The 7292-nt window shown below is 25.2% G+C and overlaps 1 long non-coding RNA gene across 3 annotated transcripts in view; it reads left to right on the forward strand.

Moving 5' to 3' along the window:
* LOC111676080 overlaps positions 1 to 7222 on the forward strand; it is a 100829-nt gene extending 93607 nt beyond the window's left edge. For 2 of the 3 annotated variants that reach the window (XR_006940754.1, XR_006940752.1), the window contains exons 5-6: positions 4266 to 5460; positions 6453 to 7222. This is a non-coding gene — a long non-coding RNA (uncharacterized LOC111676080). Of the gene's footprint in view, positions 1 to 4265; positions 5519 to 6452 lie in introns of all 3 variants that reach the window. The other variant, XR_006940753.1, reaches the window with a different exon arrangement.
* Positions 7223 to 7292: the final 70 nt, after the last annotated feature.

Raw genomic sequence — 7292 nt, forward strand, 5'->3', positions numbered from 1 at the left:
GGGTAAATTGAACTAGAAGTGAAAACTGAACTAGAACTGAACTGTTTTATATGAATATGAGCATTGGCATTTCATAGTTGTAGAGAGCATTAAAAAATAAGAAAAACCACGGAATTATTTTTTTCCAGTTGTTAAAAAAGTGCACGCACTATTTGCAAACAGTTTTGTATTGCATATTTACAATTATTCCTTATTCCTGTGTTGATTTGTTTTAATAATACAATTTTAATAAGGGAAGTATTCCTCACAATTACAAAACAAATTGCAATTATTTGTATAATGACTGATTCATCATCGCTAAGACCAAACCGCTAAAGTAAGAATCATGCATTTTTAGTACTAAGTTGCTTTGGCTTTGTTTAGATCCACTAATTTTGTTTTGGTGCGTAATGTTTCTGATTCCAAATGACCCAAAAAATATATATATTTCTTTAATTATACAACATTGGCAAAACTGGTTATATTAATAATAGAAATACATAAAATAAAAGCTTAAATTTTTTCCTTTACCCCAATTAATAGATTATAAAAAAAAAATTTTATTGTTTATTCATAAATATTTTCTTTTATTTATCATAAATGATGAAAAAACACACGTAGAATTTTAAAAGCGTTTGCTAATTGCGACACTGACAATAGCATTTAAAATCATTTCAAGATTATAAACAACAACAGCAAAAAGTAAAATTAAAATCCTTGAATATGAACAGACACAAATATATGGCGTACAAATAAGTTATAAAATTTTTAATATGTTTATACAACAATAAAAATAAAAAATTAAGAAAATAAAAAAACATTAACTAAGTGGTCAAGAACAAATGTGGAAGTGTACAACAGAGATGTTAATGTCACTAATAGGTGATAAATTAATTTAAAAATATAAAAAATGGATTTGTAAATTAGAAAAATTAATTTACTTTGATATACATAACTCAACTCAATAAAATTGTTTTCTTTACAGTTCTCATTTTAACCATGTAAGCTTTATTTCTAACAAAATTGTTTATTAAAAATTTGCATAAACCAATTAGCAAGCATGACATTTGCTACAACATACCGAACAGATGTGGTCGTCTGTTCATTATTACACACAGCGAATTTTGCAACTGCAATTTTATACTTTTGGTTTTAACTTTCGTTAATTAAATATTCATAAATTTCCTAACAGAATTTTCTTTTGAAAATATTTTATTTTTCGAAAAAATTCATACAATTGTGGTCAACCAACGAGAATAAAGTAGCGTATTCGGGAGAAAAATTAAACAACAACTAAAATTTAAAATCTAAAGCCGAAAATTAGGGTGGTGCAGAATATGAAAAAATTAATTAACTAACTAACTGATTAACTAACTGACTAACTAACTGGCTAACTAACTAACTAACTAACCAACTTACTAACTAACACACGCATCGCATTTTTAATGTTTTCCATATTTAATGATATCGTTTTTATTCAAAAAATATTCATACATACACACTTTCTCTGAGAATTAAGTGAGCAGTTTTGCATTGGCGAGTGTAGGTAGCTTTTTCTATGAGGGTTTTTTGTTATTTTGTCATGAAAAGTACATGTGCTCAGTACACAATTGTGTAGGTGTGATATTGGTGGGAATATTTAAAATTTTCTTTTTTTTTTTGGTCTATATTGTATTTGAGCGGATGTTGTTTTTGTTTAATGTTTGTATGCATGTACATTTGAAGGTGGAAACTTTGTGTGTGATTTCCCCATGCATAACATTAACATTGGTGTAGGCCAATGTTAATGTCACTTAAACAAATTAAATTATAAATGAAAATACACGCATTTTCATGTTAAAAATAATAATGAAAAATTAATAATATGTAAAATTTAAATTTGTTCCTTAGTATTTAATGAGAACAACAAATATGACAACAAGATTATTTTTGGGGCATGAATGAATATTCTATAATTAAAAGGTCAACGAATAAAAAAGCAAAAAATTCAAGCGTATAAAATATTTAACCCAGTGTTAAAGCTTAATGCAAAACACCAAAAAAAAAAGTAATTTCGAAAGTATTTACCAAAATTATAAAGTACCCAATTAGGACGAAAATGTATGCAAATTTATTTATTGACAATATAAACTTAACATTTCATTTATTTTTAAATAGATTTTAATTAAAAGTAAACGACAGTCTTTGTTTTTAGCAGCAAACATTTTGCGTTTACAATTTCATTATACAACGCCTTTGTTGCTTTCCGCTTTTTGAGTTAAAATTCAAAAATGTGTGTTGTAAACACATACAATGATACTGTGCGAATAAATGCTACATATAACCAAATGATAATAAATTATTCTTTAATATTGAGCAGAACTAAAATCTACAAACACCATTTTGTTAAAAAAAAAATTGTCTATAAAAAACACAATAGACAGAAAACAGTACAATATATTAGAGGATGAATGTTAAATAATGGATTTTTGTGAATTGTGGCCAAAGTCAGAAAAATTAAACAATTTTATAATTTTTTTTTTTTAAATGCCGATTCTTACTTACGTAGATGTTATAATGAGCATTATAATGATTTTGTAACAACGATCTTTTATAGCGGCCAAGGATCCTTGATTTTTAGTCTCTCACATTTTGTATTTTGGACAACTTTGACATTCATATGAAAATATAGGGACATATGGGAATCTTAAATTAGTATAGCTGAGCAAATATATAAACCTCAAATTTTTACGGAAGTACTATAGTGTCCAGAAATAATAAAACAAAATACTTCTTAATTAATAACATTTATCACCACTTCAAAATTAACTCTATGTGTGTCACTTGAAGGTAAAGGTATATATTTATACCCTACACCACTATAGTGAGAAGGGCATTATGTGTTTGTGCAGATGTTTTTAACTTCCAAAAATATTGATACTTCACCACCTTAAAGTGTACCAATCACTTTATGAATCGATTTAACTATGTTCGTCTCTGCTCGTCTATGTGTCCATGTAAAGCTTGTGCGCACTCTATGGTCGGAAAATAATTTGATGAAATTTGATAGGTACTCTTCTTTTGACTCAAGGACCAACGCTGTTGAAAATGGTAGAAATCGGTCCATTATTTCGGTAAGCCTCCATACAACTTTACCCCCCAAATAGGGCTATCCTTATGAGTCTTCTTGATGAAAAACTTTTTTGGTCAAGAATAAGGAAAAATATTCCGGAATTAAGGTAAACAATAAATTAAATTCTTTATTATTTAAAAAAAACACATCCACATGTCCGGCCATCTTCAAATCTTCAAATTAACCACGAAAAATTTTAACAAATATCTAAACATTATGGGAATATCCAATAGTTTCACATTAACCCTTTTTTTAATACTTCCCTCTAAACTACTTTAATATACCCTCCTCTTTGTTGCTAATTATAAATTTTAGCTTTAAAAATAAATTCAAAATGTTAAGTATATGTAGGTATTCTTGAAATTATGACAACTTATGACTAAACACTTTACACAGTAAATTATAAAATTATAACCTGTCAACAATGTCGATTGCCCTAAAGGCAGCAACATTTAGTAACACACAAAAACTTGTGCTTGAAGAATAAACCTTTTTTTAAATTTTATTTTTATGAAAACAGAAATAGTTTCTTTAGTAAATATCTATGCCATAGAATTTCTTAAACATGTGATGCTATAAAGAAATTCTTAAAAAAACACTTTTTCTATGTCAAAAACAATTTAAATTTAACCCTTTTGATATTGAAATTCCATAACTGTGGTAAGCAAAAATTTGCTAAAATGAAACTAAAAACAAATTTATGAGCCATTTTAATAATATTTTTAGAAATAAAAACAAGAAACAGCATCTAGTAAATCAAAAAATTAATTTCATTTGATATAGAAAATGTTCGCAAAAGAACACAAATTAAATAAAACACGCGTTCCAAAAATGATACACTAGATTTTTGTTTAAAAAAATTTTAGATGAATAATAATCATAAAAGAACAAACAAAAACATATTAATTTGTATGAGAAAAAAAAAATTAAATATTAAATATAAATTTATTATTTCGGCTTAATTATAAAAGCGAACGATATTGAAATATTCACAAAATTTTTAAATAAATATCTAAAACTCTATAACTAATATATATATATTTTATAATGTAAAACAAAGTTAGATATGTACGTTTTAAAAAGGCGTTTTAATTTGTTTTTAAAATAATAAGTTTGCTTAAAATATATGTATTTTTTAATTTTAATTTCTCTTTTTTTGTATTTTCATTTACAGATAATGCGGGGAACATATTAAAAAGTCATCAACCACAACAAAAACAAAAAAAATATATACAGAATTAAATTGTATTTATTTTATTAAAATAAAAACTGAAGAGTAAAAATATGTTATGGTATATAGAGAAAAAGGAATATATGAAATGAACGCAAGTTGTGAGTTAAAAAAACAATAAATCGACCACAAGATAAGAAGAGAATAAGCAAAAACAAAATGTATAAACAACAACCTTGGAAACCAGCCAACTTTATCATAATTTCAAAAATGAAGAACATCATAATGACGCTGAACATGCGATAATCATAATGATGAGGATCATTATAATGTTTAAAATAAGATTGTTGACAACGAAACTGTCGATTATGATGAAGATGAAAATAGCGAATAATGCTCGCACTTCAATGCCAAACAGCAACAAACGTCAACAACAGAGCAGCAACAGCATCTACATATAAACAGTAACATTATTGACAATAATATGCCGTAACAATAATAATAAAAGTTTGTATGTAAAATAATTGTTTACATACACACACGCATATTTATGTAAAGTGATAATATTAATAAAAAAAAAGAAAAACCCACAAAGACATCAAAATGGAAAAGGAGCCAACAATCTCTTAAAAGCTGTGTCAGAAACAAACGAAAAACCTCAAAAAATGCTTTATTTCATGCTTTTTGAAAAAAGTATTTTAAAAGTTAAAAAAATATATATGTATATAATAAAAAAAATCTTAAACACACTGCTTCCCCCACCACCATGGTGACAGATATATTTTTAATTAGCAAATTATGTGAAAATGTCAAACAAAGAAAACACAGAAATAAATGGAAACCAAACAACACTAAAATGAAACCAACAAATATTTAAAGATATAAATCACAGAACTAAACTAAAAATAAAAATCTCAATAAACTGAAAATATATAAAAACATTTTTTTTAACGCTTCTAGTACAAAGACTATTGAAATTTATTTTCTGAAAATTATTTTCTTAATAACTTTTTAACTAATTTTCAAGTGCTTAATAATTATTTCTTCCTCCTCTTACTTCCGTCAAACACTCACGGCTAAAAGCAAAACACCCGACGAAATAAATATAAAAATTACAACGCACACCTCCTGTTATTTATTTATTTTTTCTAAAGTGCAAGTGACACTTGTAGAATTGCAAAGAAATAGCAAATGACAAGTAAACAGCAACAACTAAAGAAAAAAAATGCAAATAAATTTAATACAATTAAATAAAAGTAGAAAAAAATCATACAAAACACAGCATCTGTTGCAAATAAATCAAATTTTAAAGTGAAATTTGTTTTGAATACAGGGTGTTATTAAAAACAGATATAGAGCTTCTATATCTGTTTTACATTATTTTTAACATTATTCATAAAAATATTTTTTTATAAAAAAATAGCTATACAAAATTTAAAGAATTTTTTTCATAAAAAATTTCCTTATAAAGAGAATTTTTTTCCAAAAAAACTTGTTCCATAAAACAGTAAGTTTTCTAGAAAAATATTTTCCATAAAAAAGCATTTTTTCTTAGAAAAATTTGCTCTATAAAATATCTATATTTCCTAAATAAATATACGCCAAAAAGATATTTTTTTGCAAAATTGCTACAAAAAAGAAAACTTTTTTTTAAAATGTTGCACAATAAAGAGACGATTCTTTCTTGCTTCATAAATTAGTGATTTTTAAACAATAAAAAAAAACAAAATTTTTAGTAATAATTACGAAAATTTCGTGTAAAAAATGAATTAAAATTTAAACCGACTTTTTCAAATTTTACGAAAGAACGAATATTTAAGCAAAATTAAACAAAAACTGCCAACAAACAAATATTATTTTGAACATAACCCTCTCCGATTTCGAAAAAGTTTTCTAAAATTTGTTGAGATTTAGATTTTATTGAGGTTCAAAATTCATATTTTTTAGAACCTTTTAAACTAAAACGATATAATTTCTATTCTATTCTCTTTTAAATAGTAATTTTCCAGAAGAAGTAGATTTTTTTATATACAAATTTTTTTCTAAAATTTTTAATTTTGAATATTATTCATAACACCCTGTATATCACAAAAATAAAACCCCACCAATCGAATGAAAATGTTTTATTGTGCTGAAATCAAACACATTTATTTTATCTCTGTTTTTTTCGATTTTGTCTATTTTATTCAGAAAATAATGGCAACGTCAACGGAATATACAAATAAGCGACAAAAACATCACAAGCAACAACAATATCATCATAAACAACAACAACAACAACAGCAGCAGCAAGCACAACAACAGCAATTACTAAGAAAAAGAACTAAAATTAATTTTTAAGTGAAACGAAAATAAAATATTTAAAATAAAAATAAAACTAACACTATTTTGAAAAAAAAAGAAAATAAAATAAGAGCGAAGATCTAGAAGCAGACAAAAAACTAGTGGGTTTGTTGTTTTTCGATTAAACACACTCAAAACAAACGAGATGTCGTGTATGACCACGACCTCGACCATCATAAAAATGAGGAAAAAATTTCTCCAACAAGTTTTGCTAAATAAAATATAAAAAATAAGATACAAAAAAAAAGAAATAATATTGTTTTTATGTAGAAAAAATATAAAGAAATAAATATAAAAATTATTAACAGATAAAAAGAGCGACAACAAGTCAGAAAAGAGTCCATACAAATTTTCTAAAAAAAAAATAGGAAAAATATAAAAAATCTTGTGATTTGTTTCTTTTGGTTAAATTTTGTTTTTATTTTTTATGGAAAATCAACACTTCGAATAAAAAAATTTTGAAATTGAGTCCTCAGTCGTTTGAACGGCATAAAATAGAACAACGCGCGAGCGCTTCCACTGTGAATGTGAACAAGTGATAAAAAATACGTTAGAAAATTTATTTTCAAAAGTAAAATTTTTCATTATTTAAAAATAAAAGTTTTCCATTGATAAAAGAAAAGAAATTACGAAAATCCAGAGTTGTGAATTTAAAATAAGTGAAAGTTTAAAATTAAATATGTATTT

This window comes from Lucilia cuprina, chromosome 4 (assembly GCF_022045245.1).
Source record: "Lucilia cuprina isolate Lc7/37 chromosome 4, ASM2204524v1, whole genome shotgun sequence".
Taxonomy (NCBI): Eukaryota; Metazoa; Arthropoda; class Insecta; order Diptera; family Calliphoridae; genus Lucilia; species Lucilia cuprina.